Source organism: Balaenoptera musculus, chromosome 16 (assembly GCF_009873245.2).
Source record: "Balaenoptera musculus isolate JJ_BM4_2016_0621 chromosome 16, mBalMus1.pri.v3, whole genome shotgun sequence".
NCBI lineage: Eukaryota > Metazoa > Chordata > Mammalia > Artiodactyla > Balaenopteridae > Balaenoptera > Balaenoptera musculus.
In genome coordinates, this window is record NC_045800.1 from 82,185,057 (window position 1) to 82,203,305 (window position 18,249).

General features: G+C 45.2%; 1 protein-coding gene across 7 annotated transcripts in view; it reads left to right on the forward strand.

The window, feature by feature from the left end:
• The window catches only part of SIPA1L2 (signal induced proliferation associated 1 like 2), a 219,495-nt gene that overhangs the window by 33,908 nt on the left and 167,338 nt on the right, over window positions 1–18,249 (forward strand). The window contains exon 2 of one of the 7 annotated variants that reach the window (XM_036828106.1): window positions 17,393–17,439. The exons of the other annotated variants lie outside the window; for them this stretch is intronic. The gene's annotated coding sequence lies outside the window, so the exon portion shown is untranslated. The remainder of the gene's footprint in view (window positions 1–17,392; window positions 17,440–18,249) is intronic. 7 annotated transcript variants of the gene reach the window in all.

Below are 18,249 nucleotides of genomic sequence, written 5' to 3' on the forward strand. Positions count from 1 at the left end.
GTGAAAGTAATTGTATCTGGCAGAGAGCAGAGTCAAATTGTCTTCACTGCTAATTATTCACTGACTTCCATCTACGCAGCTTCCCATTTTAATTCAGACAGTAAGTGTCTGCAAATGTCTGTGCTAAATATTCTCTCGCTATCAGACAGCCGCTAAGAGCGTGTGTGCGCGTCTGTGTCTAAGAATTGATCATTTCACTTCTTTCCCTTCTCTTTTCTCTGGTGGTTTATTTTCGGTAGTTAAGTTAGTGGAAACAGATAATTCCGTCATCTTTCCCCCCGATTCTGGTGACCCCTTTCCAGCACTGATGAGTGGGAAAGGGCTCAGTGCACTGAATCAGGAGGACAGTCCCTCTAGAAGCACCTGGGGGAGTGGCCCTTCCTGGTGGGCGGGGCTTAGAGGCCTCTGGCTGTTACCATTGCAACTGTGGTTATTTTCTTAACAGTTTTACTTAGCATATTCTAGTAAATTAAATTCTCACATGACTTTGGAGTAAGGGTCCGTTGCTTTTGTAACCAGAGCCCATCAATCGTTTAAGGAGAAATAACCTCCATTCACTGACTGCCTGGTAAGCTTGGAGTTTTTTGTCACAAGGGCCCTGAAACATTTGCCCCTCTCATGTCTATCAGGGACCGTGTCTTTCTGACTTTCTTAGACTCTGTCCTGTCGTGGCCTCGCTGGGGAGGCTAGAGGGCTGAGAGGAAGCCACGCTAGTGTATAAATTGCACTGAGAGGACTTGATGCCAGAAGGCAGAAGTGCTAGGCAGCCAAGCAGGGCCAGGTTAGAGGTTAAGCCCGGGTCTGCCTGAAGACCCAGCTGGAGGTGGCCACATCCCTGCGCCCCGATGAGGGGTAGCTGGCCTGGGAAGGCCTTTGTGGCAGGTCCCCGGGCTCCCTGCGGTCCTGTCTGGTCCAGTGGGAACACCTGGCCCCTCTCCAGCACCTCCCCAGCCCCCCTGGTCCCCTGCAGCCGGGCAGACCTGGGGTAGAGGAGGAGGTACCAGGCAGCACAGGACCTGCTGGTCCCCGTGCCCAGGACTGATTCCAACCCCCTGCCGACCAACGTGGAAAATTTCAATACTCTTTTTTTTTTTTTTTTTTTTTTTTAAACCACATCCCTGAAATTGTAAACAGTTGAATTATTTTCCAGTTTGGTCAGGGAAGTAGAGAATCACATGTGAAATATTTTGGTAATAGGCAGAGTTACTCATTTTTGTTTTACTAAGCCTTTCCGTTCAAATACCCTTGGCTGTTTTCTCATCCTTCCCATTTGGGATGGAACCTTCACACAGGGCGCCGGGGGGTCCAGCAGGGCCGGGAGGGAGGAGAAGCACTCCGTCCTCGTCCCCAGAAAACAACCCCCTCCTCTAAGAGAACCTCATTTACCAGCTGTGCCTTTTTTCTTTTTTAAATTTTATTTATTTATTTATTTATTTATTTATTTATTTATGGCTGTGTTGGGTCTTCGTTTCTGTGCGAGGGCTTTCTCTAGTTGTGGCAAGCGGGGGCCACTCTTCATCGCGGTGCGCGGGCCTCTCACTATCGCGGCCTCTCTCATTGCGGAGCACAGGCTCCAGACGCGCAGGCTCAGTAGTTGTGGCGCACGGGCTTAGTTGCTCCGCGGCATGTGGGATCTTCCCAGACCAGGGCTCGAACCCGTGTCCCCTGCATTGGCAGGCAGACTCCCAACCACCGCGCCACCAGGGAAGCCCCCACCTTTGCCTTTAAGTAGCCCTTTGGCTTGATCAAGGGTTAGTGCCTCTTGTTTGTGCTAAACTGTATTGAGGAAACCCTTACAAAGCACAGCCGTTCCTGTTTGTATTACTGCGTTTTCAGCGGATGGATTTCAGTTCTCTCTTTCGGGGGTTACTTCTCGCTCCAGTTTGCTTCCTCTAGTGCCTGGTAATGAATTTGCTGTTTGATACTGTGACTTAAAGGCCTGCTGTTAGTTGGAAGAGCTCAGCCTCTTCCACTGCAGGACCATTTAATCTTTTTTATGGTGGGGCACATATAGGAGAAAGGCAGCAGTGACCTTGTGTGTGACAACTTCTGTGGCCTGGGCCCAACGCTGCCAGCTCCATGGAGCCAAGGTCCTTTACAGGAAGTAGGTAGGCCTGGGGTCTGAATTAGCCCCCGACGTCAAGTTCTTTGTGCTTTTTCTCTATACCTTCCTCTTTCCAGAAAAGAATGGGTATGAACTCAAAACGTCCCTCTTCCTCTAGCAACTGTGTTAATGTTGATGCTTTTACTGAGTTACATTTCTTCCTTTTCTTCTTCTCTTTCTCCTTCTTCAGTTTTTAAACTTCGGCTTAAATCGGTTACTTTCTCCACCCTCCAGTGGTGCACAAAAATAGATGGAGCCTTATGGAATCTCACCGCTCAGACTGGTGGCAGCCGCATTTTAGAGAAATCCACAAGAGTCATGGGGCCTCCCTGGTGGCGCGGTGCTTAAGAATCTGCCTGCCAAGGCAGGGGACGCGGGTTCGAGCCCTGGTCCGGGAAGATCCCACATGCCGCGGAGCACCTAAGCCCACGCGCCACAACTACTGAGCCCGCGTGCCGCAACTACTGAAGCCCGCGCACCTAGAGCCTGTGCTCCACAACAAGAGAAGCCACCGCAATGAGAAGCCCACGCACCGCAACAAAGAGTGGCCCCCGCTCGCCGCAACTACAGAAAGCCCGCGCACAGCAACAAAGACCCAATGCAGCCCCCCACCCCCCAAAAAAAAGCGTCATGATGGGCATTCTTAAGATAAATTCTTGAGGCTCTGAATAGCTGGCCTGATAGAACCCTCGAGATATGGATGGGAGAGTGTGGGAATGGGGACACGAGGACGGTGTCCTGACCCATTGTGTGGTCCCGTAAGGTGTCCGGGGATCTTCTTTCCCGGGGGGATGAACAGACGATGTTGCAGGCCTGCACGGGTCTTGCGTCCCTGGACTGCGGGTACTTCCAGGCGGGCCGTAGAGGCCTGCAGAGGAAGCCATTGCTTGTGCAGAGATGAACTTCCTCTTTTGCTTGGGAGTCCCAGTCCTAGAGTAGGTGAGTTTTGAGCTGCTGCAAGAGTGTCCCATCTAGCTGCACAAGTATTGTTTCAGGAATTAGAAACTCTTTTTCCTTCTCTGAGACTCATGCTTTCCTAAGATAATGAATTTTCTGTCTTACTATTCTTGTACCTCAAGCATTCCACTTTTATGAGTGAGAGTATATGAGCATTCTTACCAGTCTTGGGCTGGGTTCAGTAAAACCGATTTATTCTAAGATCACCTAGTGAAGTTGTGGAATTGTCAGAGAACAGAGGGAAGATCTAAGTGAAAAACAGCAAAGTCTGGAATCCAGTGGAAAATAGGTCTTTGCCCAATAAAGTATCTGACAACTGGGTTATTTGTTAGTTATGCCGAGGGTATTTTTAGAATTCAGTATCTGTCTCATCCTTAGGTTTCCAATTATTTTGATTCCCCAACAGACGCTAAAGGATACAAGAGAAATGAGACTGGAAAAAAATAGTTCTACAGAGATCAGCCCAACTGAATCTTACTACGGTAATTAATTGGCAGAAAATCAGTAATTCAGCGAGAAGTCTCAGCCAATGGTGGCAAAAGACAATGCAGTGAATGTTGGTGAATTTGGGAGAATGTACAAGTATCAGTGAGCTAATTGCGTGAATTTACATACAGGGTGACTGTATTGTCACACGAGACTAGTCATTTGGGAAATTTATAAGAGATTAACGGAGACCCAGATGTTTAAATTCTTTACCCATTTGTCTGTCCCTAAAGAGAAACCTCAATAAATGTGTATTTGGCTAATGAATTAAAATAGAACTGCTTTTTTTGCATTATCATCTGATGACTAAGAAATGTTAGTTTACCTGCTTTCTTTGTTTCTCAAGTTTGTTTCCTTGTGGGAGTTGCCATCTAAAAGTTCCTTTTAAAATGTTTTACTCTCAGAACCTTTTTATACTCTTGAAAATTATTGAGCACTCCAAAGAGCTTTTATTTATGTAACTTATATCTATTGATATTTTAGCCCATTAGAAATAAACCCCAAGAGATTTAAAAAATCATTATTGAATTAAAAAAATAATAAACCTTCTACATGTTAATATAAATACCATTTTTATGAAAGTATCCATTTTCCAAAACGAAAGAAACCTTATTGAGAAGTTTTATAATTTTTTGCAAATATTGCTAATATCTGGCTTAGTAGAAGACAGCTGGTGTGTCTCATCTGGCATTTGCATTCATTCTGATATCACATTGTTTTGGTTCCCATGTACGAAGAAAGTACAGCCTCACACAGATAATGTAGATGCAAAGAGGGAGTGTTTTAATTTCTTTTTCGATAAATGTGGATTCTTCTTTGATACTATGCTAAACAAGTGGTAGTTTCTTAAAGGTTGGTTGAGATGTAGATTCCGAAACCCTAGCTATGAACTTTTAAAACTCTGTTCATGATTTTGAATATCACGCATTGGTCATTTGGAAAATCTCGCAAATGTTGATACATTTCATTTTGCAATATAAAAAAAAATTATATCACCAATGAGAAAAGTCTAAAGACAATATAGGGAAGTTGTCAGCTTCACAGTGGATGTGGACACACCAGTTTTCCAAAAGCCCAGTTTTTGCATGAAAATCTTGACTCTTATTTTGTCAGTGTTTTCCTTGAAAACAGGCCCGTTTTGTTTCTTTTCTATAAAATGTCTTCCAAAGAGCCATATCTGAATAATCCCAGTTTGTATATCATGCTTTCAAGTGAAAGGTGTTGTTTCTTGAAAAAGTGGCTCATCCACCCCACAGCTTGGTCTCACGGGTGCTTTTCCTGGAAACCCCAGCTGCATGCAGCGTGGGGCTTTTGCTGTGCGCTCCCCTTTCATCACACAGAATGTTGACAAGCACGCACTCCAGGACCGTGCCTTGTTAAAATTATTTTACTTCTTCATCAAGGACATTGAGTGAGACCCTCCGTTCATCTGTTGGTTCATTTTAACGGCAGTTGTGCGATATGGTTACTAGTACAGTTTGGTGCCACTGCCTTGGTTGTGCTAAGGTGCCAGCAGTTTTACATGTTGTTACTTCTGTGCCTTGGATGCAAACAGGCAGATAGTGTCTTAGAGTTATTATGAACGTTTTTTTTTTTAATGGATTTTTATTGGAGTATAATCACTTCACAATACCGTGTTAGTTTCTGTTGCACAACAAAGCAAATCAGCCATATGCATACATATGTCCCCATATCCCCTCCCTCTTGAGCCTCTCTCCCATCCTCCCTATCCCACCCCTCTAGGAAGTCGCAGAGCACCAAGCCGATCTCCCTGTGCTATGCTGCTGCTTCCCACCAGTCAACTATTTTACTTCACACATCCCACTGAAGGGCCTCCAGGATGCCAGCAGGGCCACAGTTTACACTTTAGAGAACCGTTGCTTTATGACCTTTGGGAAAGGTGCTAAATGCGGCAGGAGCTAGACCTGATTTGTCCTAATTGAGGATTCCAGAAATGAGATGGCTCATAGATGTCGTGCTGGGCAGTGTGCGGGCAGGCAAGGCTTTCAAGGTGCTGGAGAGAGGAGCTTTCACTGGGGGCGTCAGCTCATGCATCCTGAACATCTAAATCAGTGCCTGGTACGTTACTCAAGAAATATAGGTAGTACTTGGAATAATTAGACTGAGAGTAATGGGTTTATAAATTCAGTGGAATTTTAAAAGATCAAATTCATCAAAGTCTATTTTTTTCTTGTGTTATAAAGGTAACAAAAACGTTGAGAAATATTAAGTCGCATAGCCCCTACCGTCCCAGGCTCTCCTGTGATACCGTAGCCTTCCTTGGTCCCCTGGCCTTCGTAGGTCTGTTTCCCGTTCCATCGAGGTCCCTGTCCCAGCTGTGCAGAGCCCCTCCAGCAATAGTAATTGCAGCATTTGTCAGTTTTAGCTTCAAAAGCCGACAAGTGTTTTTCCTGGTGGGGAGATGCGCCCCAGCATCAAGGACGGCGTCAAGTTGGTAATGAGATTAATTCTGCTGGGTGTGACAGTGTCATTCACTCCCGTGTTCCCAGTGTTTTTGCTTTGTGGTTAGTGTTTAGGCAGTTTACTCTGCTTTCTGTGTGTGAGGTTTCAGAAGTGTGTTGTTCCTGGGTGTTTGCAGAAGAGGGAGGTTTCTCTGCCTAGAAGAGTACCTTGTCCTGTCGCTCAATGCTTTTCTTTGTTCTACCTTAAAAGAAGTTTATCTCGGTAATAGTGAGGACTAATTTATACTTTTACGGGTTAGAATTACTGCCTTTGGACGTGTGTGTGTGTATACACACACACACGAGCATGATATATATGTATGTCTGTGTATATATAAATAAAGACATTTAAGTCATTCGCGATGGCTGGTTACTTGTGAGTTGGTATTTCGCCCCATTTTATTTTTCTCTTCAGTTCTCTGATTTTGTGTGATGACTTAGGGCGCTCTTCCTGTGAACTGGGGAGACTTAGATTAGAGTAAGTCTTCTAGAGCCTGCTGAGATGAGGACTGGTTTCCTTCCCCTGCTCATCCCATTGGGGGGTCCCCAGTCGCAGAGGAATCATGGAGATAAAATGATAATGTCTACATAAAATGAAAATGTCCGACGAAATATTAATAAATACCTTATTGGACGTCTGCTCCTGAAGATGTGGATGAGAGAAACCTGGACATTCTGTTTTACAACTGTCTTCTTAGTTGATTTCACGGTGATAAAGACAGGACCCACATGATCGAGCAAATAGCAGAGGACGGTGTGGGCAAAACTGTAGCCCCTGTCCCAGCCCCATCACTGTTCTGAGCAAAACAGACAAGGGTTTGAGGAGGAACCGAGTCTTGCATTTTGCTTTCCTGTGGGATTTTTCTGGATTAGCTGATGAAGCCAAGCTCAGTAAATATTATCTTCATTTCCTGTTGGCCTTTTGTTTTGAAATATCATTCCAATTCTATTCCCTACATCGTTTTCTTTTTATTACTATTATCATTTTTACAGAGTAGAGGTACCACCTTTTCCAATCTTGCTCACTACGTTTTTCTTACTTTGAGCCTGTGAAATATTTCATTCAGTTCAGCAGGCCTGTACGGAGTGTGTGAAAGTCAATAGCTGTCTTACTACCAAGCCCACATCTTTGCTTTCTGCCATTTCTACAAACCCTGTGATTTGCACGGTCTGTACCAGCATTCTCTCCTCTCTGCTTTTTTCCCTCGTCAGGTTATTAAGATGAAGGGAACCTTGTGATGGAGAAGGAGTCTCCCAGGACGGGTTTTCTGCCTTTGTTCTCTTTGTGTGGTTTCACTGTTGTACTTATTTACTCTTTTATTTGTGAGCAGGGCCTCAGGTGTCAAGCTGTTGGCCCCTTTGGAGTGGAAAGACATTTCGGAGGTGAGAGAAATAGTACGGAAGAGAGAGGAGGAGAAGGGATATGAAAGAAAAAGATTATTCCTCTTGCATCACTTTCCATTTATGCAAAATTCTCAACCTTTGACCTGTCTCCCACCCACCCCCTCCAACCGGCGCCCCACTTTACTTAGAAAGAAGCTGTACCTCTTCATGTGTGCTTGTATAATATGGCCTGTATTGCTCTGGGGCGCTATGATGATCACTTCTGTAGATAAGTTTGTAAAATACCATTTTTTATTGGGGAAAGTACAGAGACTTAGCTAGAAAATAAACATCAGCCTCTAGAAAAGTATATTTTGCTGACTGTATTATAAGAACTGTCATCTAAAGATCTGATACATTGAACTGAGAAAACTGATACAAGTTATGTTTTCTTGAATACAGGGTATAACCTAAATGGATGGGTAGAGGGTATTCCCTTTTATTACATTTCAAATGGCTTCATTGTATTTTTTCTCCAAATTGTGTATCAGTTACAGGAGCTAGCTTTGTATTTTCTGTTTTTATCTATATAAAATAAAGCGCTACATCTCCGTTGAGTAGATAAAGAATTGTTTAAAATCTGAACAATTTGAAGTAATGGGGCTTAAATGAAATACATCCTTACCACTTAGTAAATATTTGATACATATCAGCTGTCATACTTTTCTTTCCCCCCCAAACATGACAGCATAGTTATTATGTGACTTTGCACTGTCAGATTTATTTCTTTTGTTTTAGATGTGGTCAAGCCTATAATAGACAAATCTATACCAATTTATTTTCCCTCCCTCATTTTCTTTCTGTCTGGTTTGCCCAGCTCATCATAGATTTCCATCTTGTATATTGTGTTAGTAATAATTTAAGTATGATTCAAGAAATTCATCTGTTATTGGATTCTAGCTCTTTCAGTGTAGGAAAACAGAGACAGCACTACTAGCAAAGTTATCACTTGGGGCACTTTTACCTTTTATGGACACCAGTAGTCTTTTGTTTGAATTCAGACATTTTTTTTTTTGGTTGTGCCACATGGCTTGCGGGATCTTAGTTCCCCGATCAGGGATTGAACCCAGGCCCTCGGCAGTGAAGGCGAGGGGTCCTGGACCTCCAGGGAATTCCCATAGACTTTCTTAGCTTATTATGATTGCTAATTGTACTTGTTTTCAAAATAGAGAAGGTACTTGAATTTCACAAATTTGTTTTATTCTTTCCTTTCTTCATTGATTTAATAACTACTATTTCATAATAGAGGATCCCCCAGTCTTAAAATGACATCATAACATCATTACATTAGAACTGTGTTCAACCTGTAGAGAGTGTAGGAAACCACAGGACCGTGCATGGGCTCCACTTGGTCACGGCGGCTCCCGAGGTTGGATCAATGTTCAGCTCTTAAGGTAACGAACATCATTCACGGCAGCACAATAGCCAAGACATGGAAACAACCTAAATGTTCATCAACAGATGAATGGATAAAGAAGGGGCGGTATATATACACAATGGGATATTACTCAGCCATAAAAAAGAATGAGATAATGCCATTTGCAGCAACATGGATGGACCTGAGATTATCATACTAAGCGAAGTAAGTCAGAAAGAGAAAGACAAATCCCATATGATATCATTTATATGTGGAATCTAAAATGTGACACAAATGAACCTTATCTATGAAACAGAAACAGAATCACAGACATAGAGAACAGACTTGTGGTTGCTGAGGGGGAGGGGGAGGAATGGATTGAGAGTTTGGGATTAGCAGGTGCAAACTATTATATATAGAATGGATAAACAACAAGGTCTTACTGTATAGCACAGGGAACTATATTCAATATCCTGTGATAAACCACAATGGAAAAGAATATGTACATATATGTATAAATGAATCACTTTGCTCTACAGCAGAAATTAACACAACATTGTAAATCAACTATATTTCAATGAAGTAAATTTAAAAAAAGATAATGAACATAAATCACCACTTTAAGGAATGACATTTTCTTATTTGTAATGTCTTCCTTGTCTACATGCAGATGATAAAGCAGACTAGCCAGTGATCATGGAAGAACCTCTGCAGGTGTGCATGCCAAGTTCAATGTCCTATTTATTTATTTTTTTCCTGGATAGGTATGCTTGTGGGAACACACATGAATTCATCACGTACGTCTTTCTGCTAGTAAAATTGTTCCTGGCTCCCACGTTAAAATTATATTATTATTCGTTATGTTTTACACACTGGGTCAAGGATAGGGGTGTTCACCAAACAACGGCAGGACTTTTTGCTGGTCCACCATCTCCCTAAGCAATCTGAAAAACTACTCTCTGGATGTGTGAGCAGGGGTGGCAGGACAGGGACCTGGAAGGATGGCTGGAGAGATTGCCGGTGGCTTGGTTGCCATGGCTGAGAGTTTGGACTTTATGGTGTTTGTGGGGCAGGTCGAGCTTTTTAGCTTTAATTAGCACGGGTGTATTGGCTCCCAAGAGCCTTCCTTATTTATCTTATTTGTGGAAAATACTGAAAGAGCCCAGAGTATTGCCTCCACCACATCAAGGCCATCCCAATAGTCATGGTAATTTAGTTATTTCCTCTTCAAAGTTCAGAGAAAAATTAATGGAATAAATTTATGGGAAAGGGATACAGACTTTGAATTAATTGTACCATCATCGTCAGCAAATGTAAGCTCTCCTGCTTGTGATTATTCGTTTCACCAACTATTCATTGATTACCTGTTATGCCTAAGGCTTCTGCTCATTAAAAACTCACAAGTGAATTATTTGTAAAGAAATCACATATGAGGCGAACTGAAAAATGTTAGTTTAGAGCAAAAGCAAAAGGTACAAGTAATGGTCTTTGGGAGGCATAGAGAGGAAGACACTGTCTAGGAAGTTTTTCTCGAAAACGTTTTCCCCCTGGAAATGTCTGAGAAAGCTTTGTGACGGTGAAGGCTGCTGGGTGTATTGGGTGATGGGAACATCTTGATAAAAGGGACCAAACCAGGAGACCTTGCAGGGGGGTGGTATATTTATTTGGGAAAGGTCATTTACTGCATGCTGTGCTTTTCAGGTCAAAGGTGCTTGGCTCCACCTTATGGACTTATTTGAAGGCTATTTCAAGATTGAAGTTATGCACGGTGCAGTTTTGAATAGGTGTATTCATCTGGGCCGTTGGTTATGAGCGACAGAAACCCAGCTTAAACCTTCTTAGGCAGAAAAAGAAAGGTCCAGTAACTGGGAGGTCTGGGAGGAACATGCTTTAGACACTGTTGGATCCGGGGCTCCAGCATTGGCCCGGAGACCCTTTCTGTCTTGTATCTGGACTCCCCTTCTCTGCTTTGCTGAGTTCTTCAGCCCTTCCCGTGGGATCACCAGGATGGCGGCCAGCAGCTCACATCCTCCTGGCCTAGCATCCTCAGTGGCAACCGACGTCCATCTCCCGAGATCCCTGCATTATCCTAGAAAAGATGGAGACGGCTCGCTTTGGTTCTGCCCCCTGATCTAGCCACTGATGCGGTGGCAGGGAGGTGCTCTGAGCGGCCCAGGGGCAGGGGGTTCCGCCCAGAGCCAGAAGAGGTGGTGCTGGGCAGACAGACTCTGCGGCTCCATGGCTCAGGTGGCACGAGAGGGCACGTGAGGGAGGACGGGGCTGTTACCCAGGTTGGGAGCAGGGGTGGTCGGGGAGGATTGCGGGAAGCATGGGAACTCTCTTCTGTACGTTGAGGGAGAGGTGCTGGTGGGTCATTCATGTGGCAGTTGGCTGATGGGGCACAGAGAGATGGGTAAGGCTGGCCTTGTCCCCAGACAAGCCATTGTGATAGAGGTAGGCATGGAACAGGCCAGCCCACGGAGGAGGAGATGGATATTAGGTTGAATCACGAGCTGCTATTTCAGGTCAGCGAGGCAGGGTATTGGTGATTTCCTGTGGCTCAGCCTGTGCCGTGGGAATTCCGTTTGGAAACGCCCAGTGTTCCTTCTTTAGGCACACACCTACCCCCCGTTCTTATCCTCAGCGGCTCTCAAGTCTCTGCGGACGGCTTTTCCCTTTCCTTTTCCTTGCCTGCCTTTTCCCTTCTTTCCCCCTCCCGCTACCTCTCCCTTCTTTCTTCTCTTTTTGGGAAATATTCTTCAGGTGCTTTTAAAGCGCAAAGCACAGTGCTTAGTACTGGCTATGCAGTCGTGAACCGGACCTGGTCCCTGCCCTCCTGGAGTCTAGAGTCTAGACACAAAAGCACAGTGTTTAGGGCCTGATGGAATTCTCTCTGAGGAGCGGTGTTACAGGGCTGATGGAGTTCTCTGTGTGGTGTGGGGAGGCATCCAATCCTAGATTCTTCCTGACTCCCCCTTGGGCTGGGATGGAGGAGAGGAAGGCCTGCCTGAAAGCTGGATAGGTATGTACCTTCCTGACAAAATTGAGGGGTGAAGGGACAGAGCTCCCCCTGCCCCCTGACTCTCCACACCTTTGCTGTGGTCCAGGTGCTCCAGTGTTACCTGCTCTACCCCTTTCTTCCCCGTTTCTCTCCTCCCAGGTACGATTTGGCCTCCTCCTTGGACCCCTCACAGTACCTGCTGGAGACGTCTTCCACGATATTCTTTGGACACTTGGTCCCCATCTTCTGTGGAGAGGTTGGCCCCCTCTGTTAGGCAGAAAGCTTCAGGTGGCAGCAACTCCTACAGGGACAGCGTTTAGGGACGGGTTTGGGCGCCGGAGGTGCTAAGTAAATATTGTTAAATGTTAAAGTACCTTCGAAGGGGCTCTGTTTCCAGTTTCTTTCTCCCTTCTTATTACCTCTACCCAACTTAAAAAACCACCAGGGTACATGTACAGTGGAATATTATTCAGCCTTAAAAAAGTAGGGCATCCTGTCCTGTGTGACAGCGTGGATGAACTTGGAGGACGTTATGCCCAGTGAAATAAGCCAGACACAGGAGGAGAAGTGCTGAGTGATTCCGCTTAAAATCATCAAACTCAGAGTACAGAGTAGGATGGTGGTTACCACGGGCTGCGCAGGTGGGGAACTGGGGGGGGGGCAGGGGTCACTGTCCAATGGGTATGAAGTTTCAGTTATGTACAAGGAATAAGTTCTAGAGCCTGCTTTACAGCGTCCTGCCTGCAGTTCAGAGTATTGTATTGTGCTCTTAAACATTTGTTGAGAGGGTAGATCTCATGTTAAGTGTTCTTAGCACAATTTAAAAAAAAAAAATATATATATATATATACATACACAACAGCCACCAAAGAAAAAACCAAACAATACTTGAGTGACAGCAGTGCTTTATGTTGGGCCAAAGTGAAATCACAGAGGGAAACATCTCCGTGAGAGGCAGCCCCACCCATGTGGAGAGTCTCATGGCGCTGACCTGATTCGCAGTGAAAACGGACCTCTCCTAGTGGGCAGACGTCCAGGTTTGTAACATAGTTTAAAGCTGAGCTGACATCTTCTCCACGATTTAGACACCAGCGTAGAAGTAGACCTTCAAATAGATGGGACACTGCTTTCAGAGACCGCTGGGGCTCCGTGTGGTGTGTGTGTGTGCGTCTGTCTTTCTGAGTACAACTATTTGAAGCAGTCAAGCCCGGTTACCGGTGCTGGTGAGTGGTCGCTGGTGTTGAACATCGGGCATTGACAGGTGAGCTGGTTTCCAGAATGCATTTCCTGGAGCAAATGGCATACTCTGGAGAATCCCCCGCGATTCAGAAATTCTCTCCTGATACGATAAGCTATTTGAACCTGGCCCTGGGTGCATATCCGCGTGGGCTGTGCTTCTGGCGTGGGTGAGGTCTGGGCTCGGGTTCCTGGCCTCATGCTGATGGGGAGGTGTGACTTCGCCTCATGGATTTGGGGGAGGTGCTCCTTCCCGCTGGCCGGGATGCGGGGAGAGGTGGTACCCCTCTTGCACGTCGCCAAAGGTCACAGGTGCACGAACAGAAATCAGCGCCGACCACTTTGACCCCCTCGGAGACATCTCACCATTTTGAAAGGAATGTTTATTTTTAGGACAAAAAACGAGACTAAAACTTGGCCTTTCTTGCCTGCCCTGAGAACTAGCAGGCCTGTCCTAACAGTCGACGGAGAAACGGTGATTTTTTGAGGTGGAGGGAATATTTGTATTCTTCTCAGTGGAAAGAAAATATTTGCCTTCACTTTCTCAGAACCTGGATTCGCTGGGGAAACAGCTGAAGAACCTGCTTGTCAGGACAAAGGGCCAGGCCTCTGTGTGTCTGCAGATCTGGTTTTCTGGCAGAGCTTCCTGTTGAGGTGTGAGGTGCCTCCCTGAGGAGCGGGGTGGAGGTGGGGGGAGGAGGACGGTCCCTCTTCCTTAACGCTCTGCGACGGCCCCAGCCCCAGGTCTGCTGCTTGGGAAGCCTGCTCTGCAGAAAATGCACTCTTTTTTTTTCCTCCAAAGCCAGAACAATAGCTAGTTGCCTCATATAAACCACCTGCTTGGTAGGAAATGAAGCAAAACTCTGGAGTCCCCAATGCCACTCGGAGGATTTGTGGTTTCCCTTCCTGTCGATAAACAAAAGCAGTTGGTTAAAGGAGCAGGGCATTAATTGTTTCCAGGATGTTTGCTGTAACAAAGGAAGGAAAAGTGCCTTTTACAGAGTTGCATTCATTGTGTGAGGGGTATTACCACAAAATTTAAAGCCTCTCTGCTGGAGAAGGGAAATTAACTACACGATATTTAGTCATGAAACACAGACTGTTTAATCAGTAGGATTTTTAAAAACAAATTTTTAATTTAATTTATTTTTTTATACAGCAGGTTCTTATTAGTTATTCATTTTATACATATTGGGGTATATATGTCAATCCCAATCTCCCAGTTCATCCCACCCCGCCACCCCCAATCAGTAGGATTTTTAAAGACTTATTTCGTAAACTAAAGTTGAGGGTTTTATAATAGATCAGCATAAAAAAACCCGTAGAAAACAGAGAGCCTCTTTAGAGAAGAAAAGATGATGCCTAAAACTCTGAAAAATAGTGACGCTTAGAGGACTTGAATTTTTCTTTTTTAATTGTGCAAGTGCATGCTTTGTTAGCAAGAAACATTTAACATCTGTAGTGCGGGGCTGCGTCTGCCATGTAGGCTGCCCCAGGGTGCTTTTTGGTGTATGGAGTACTATGTCTGGGTGCCTTGGTGGGTGTGCTCCAAGGTAGAGCCTTGACTGTCTCCTTCACCAGCTCCTAACACAGGAGCTAAGGACCAGGACGCAGTCGGTGGACATTTGCTGCGTGGACGAATGCTTGGGTGGATTTAATACATTTAGTGAAGGTTGAAACCGTAACATAAGATACCCATTAATGTATTCTTTTCTGATTGCTTGATGTTAGGAAACCTTTTTTTTTTTTTTTAATTAATTAATTAATTTATTTATTTATTTTTGGCTGTGTTGGGTCTTCGCTTCTGTGCGAGGGCTTTCTCTAGTTGTGGCAAGCGGGGGCCACTCCTCATCGCGGTGCGCGGGCCTCTCACTACTCACTATCACGGCCTCTCTTGTTGCGGAGCACAGGCTCCAGACGCGCAGGCTCAGTAATTGTGGCTCACGGGCCCAGTTGCTCCGCGGCATGTGGGATCCTCCCAGACCAGGGCTCGAACCCATGTCCCCTGCATTGGCAGGCAGATTCTCAACCACTGCGCCACCAGGGAAGCCCCAGGAAACCTTTTTGATGAATGCTATTTTTGAATTGTGGTAAGATACATATAACATACATTTTACCATTTTAACCATTTTAAGTGTACAGTTCAGGGGCATTAAGTTACGTTCACATTGTTGTGCAGCCATCACCACCATCTATCTCTGGAGCATTTTCCTCTTCCCAAGTAGAAACTTTGTACTCATTAAACAATAACTCCCCATCCCCCCTCCCCAGTTTCTGGCAACCACCATTCTACTTTCTGTCTCTATGAATTTGACTCCTCTGGGGACCTCATATAAGTGGAATCCTACAGTATTTGTCCTTTTGTGACTGGCTTATTTTACTTGGCAGGGTTCACCCATGTTTTAGTATGTGTCCCAATTCCCTTCCTTTAAAAGGCTTAATGATACTCTGTTGTATGGATGGATAAACCATAATCTGATGGACACGTGGGTTGTTTTTACCTTTTAGCTATTGCAGATAGGGCTGCAATGAACAAGGGGGTACAAATATCTGTTTCAGTCCCTGCTTGCAATTCTTTTGGGTATATATCCAGAAGCAGAATTGCTGGATCATATGGTAATTCTAGGTTTAATTTTTTTTTTTTTTTTTTTTTGGAGGAACCCACCATACCATGCTTTAGATTTTTAAGCTCAGAATGGCTTGTATTGGCTGCACAAGTTTTGTCAGTGAGAATTTCTTTCCACTCCCTCCCTCCCTGCACATAAGCTTAAATTCAGCTACAGTTGAAGGACTAATAATAGTACATCTTCACCCACTGTTTCCATGTTTCATAAAAATTGAGACAGATTGCAAAAGGTGGGCTTTCTAAAGCCAAGGCCAATTATAGCCTTCTTGATAGGTCACCCTATGATATATCAGGGACACCGGTTATACTGTGAGGGAGACAAGAGATGTAAACTGGACTTGGAGGGGTGTGTCTTTTGCAGGCAGCAGAGAAGCCTGGTCAGTGACGTTTCATCCAAACTGTGCACTTGCATTGTCGCATCCTGAGTCTGTCCAGTGTCATGTGGGAGAGTGGGCCCCAGCCACTTTGCTCCAGTTTAGTTTGCAGAAATTCTCATGATTCCTATTTTTAAAAAAGGATGTAGTAAAAGATCATGATCTTAGGAGCCAGGCTGACTTGAGTTCATGCCCTGCTCTTTGTGACTTCCTGACTTTGGACAAGTAACCAGTCCTTAGAGCACCCGTCTCCACTCCAGGGGGGCAGAAAGGCTGGATTTTTTTTCTTTCCTCTTTATTTTTTTTTTATTGAAGTATAGTTGATTTACAGTGTTGTGTTGATTTCTGCTGTACAGCCACATGACTCAGTTGTACATATATATTCATTCTTAATTAATTAATTAATTTATTTATGGCTGTGTTGGGTCTTCGTTTCTGTGCGAGGGCTTTCTCTAGTTGTGGCGAGCGGGGGCCACTCTTCATCGCGGTGCGCGGGCCTCTCACTATCGCGGCCTCTCTTGTTGCAGAGCACAGGCTCCAGATGCGCAGGCTCAGTAATCGTGGCTCACGGGCCCAGTTGCTCCGCGGCATGTGGGATCTTCCCAGACCAGGGCTCGAACCCGTGTCCCCTGCATTGGCAGGCAGATTCTCAACCACTGCGCCACCAGGGAAGCCCCCTTCATTCTTTTTTTTATGTTCTTTTCCATTATGGCTTATCACAGGATGGTGAATATAGTTCTCTTGGATTTTTTTTTTTTTTTTAAGAGGATTGTGAGTTTGGAAATGACATACACAAAGTATTTAGTAGGGTGCCTGGCACATAGTGCTGTGTACCTAATACTGGCCACTTCTGTTCTTCCAAGCAGATGCTGTTTAATAGAAGTGAGTACCAAAATAGCCGCCTGGGGCAGCAGTTCTCAACATTTTGGTCTTGGGCCCCCTTGACGCTTAAAAATTACTCAGGATCCCAAGGAGCTTTTGATTATGTAGCTTATCTCTACTGATACTTACGATATTAGAACTAAAATTGAGACGTTTTAAAATATTTCTTAATTCATTTAAAATGGCAGTAAGCCATGTACATCTTATTATAAATAAATACCTTATGAAAATCACTGTTTCCAAAACCAAAGGAATTAATGAACAGAATGGCCTCATTTTCCATTTTTGCAAATCTCTTAAATATCTGGTGTCAGAGTATAAGCTAGATCCCTCTCTCTCTTTACACCATGATGTGTCAGCCTCTGGGAGACTCTGCTGCACTTGGTGTCCTGGTGAAGATGGCTTTGACCCGTGGACCCCCGGAAGGGTCTTGGGAGCCCCCCGGGACCTCAGATCACGCTCTGAAAGCCACTGAGCAGGAGTTTTCCTGTGGGTCTGAGCTGGGTCTCTTTCCTCTCTTGCAGGATCTTGCTCTTGGCCGTGTGTGCAGGAACCTGCTGCCACCGCTGAGGTAAGCCAGCCAGGAAGGCCAGACCTGCAGAGCCATCCTTACCCCCACGCTGCCTCCAGCTTGAAAATGGGCTTATGTGTCCCATGCATGGGCTTTTCAAAAAAGATTGTTTCTGTTCCCCTTGGCTTGCGGATTGAATGTTTTTTTTTTTTTTTTTTAAGATTCTATACTTTATTTTTTATTTATTTATTTTTGGCTGCATTGGGTCTTCGTTGCTGCGCACAGGCTTTCTCTAGTTGCGGTGAGCAGGGACTACTCTTCGTTGTGGTGCGTGGGCTTCTCACTGCGGTGGCGTCTCTTGTTGCGGAGCCCGGGCTCTAGGTGCGTGGGCTTCAGTAGTTGCGGCACGTGGACACAGTAGTTGTGGCTTGCGGGCTCTAGAGCGCAGGCTCAGTAGTTGTGGCGCACGGGCTTAGTTGCTCCGCGGCATGTGGGATCTTCCCGGACCAGGGCTCGAACCCGTGTCCCTTACGTTGGCAGGCGGATTCTTAACCACTGCGCCACCAGGGAAGCCCGCAGTTCTGATTTGTTCCTCCTCAGCGGACAGGGGTGAGCTTTAGAAAGCCCGTTTGGCTTGGAGTTGCCTAAATTTCAGGCCTCAGAAGGGGTCGCTAGCGAGTTCCTGTGAGTGTCCCTTGATGTGTGTAAGAGGATATGGTTTTAGAAATTGCGTTGTGCATCTCTACACGGAGTGTCCCTGAGATGAAAGGGACAGTGTGAGCTTAATGGTGGGTAGAGCGCTGCTCCCCTGCTGGAGCTGTGTGGCATGGTGGGGGGAAGGGGAGACCTGCACGGAGAAGATGGTGATGG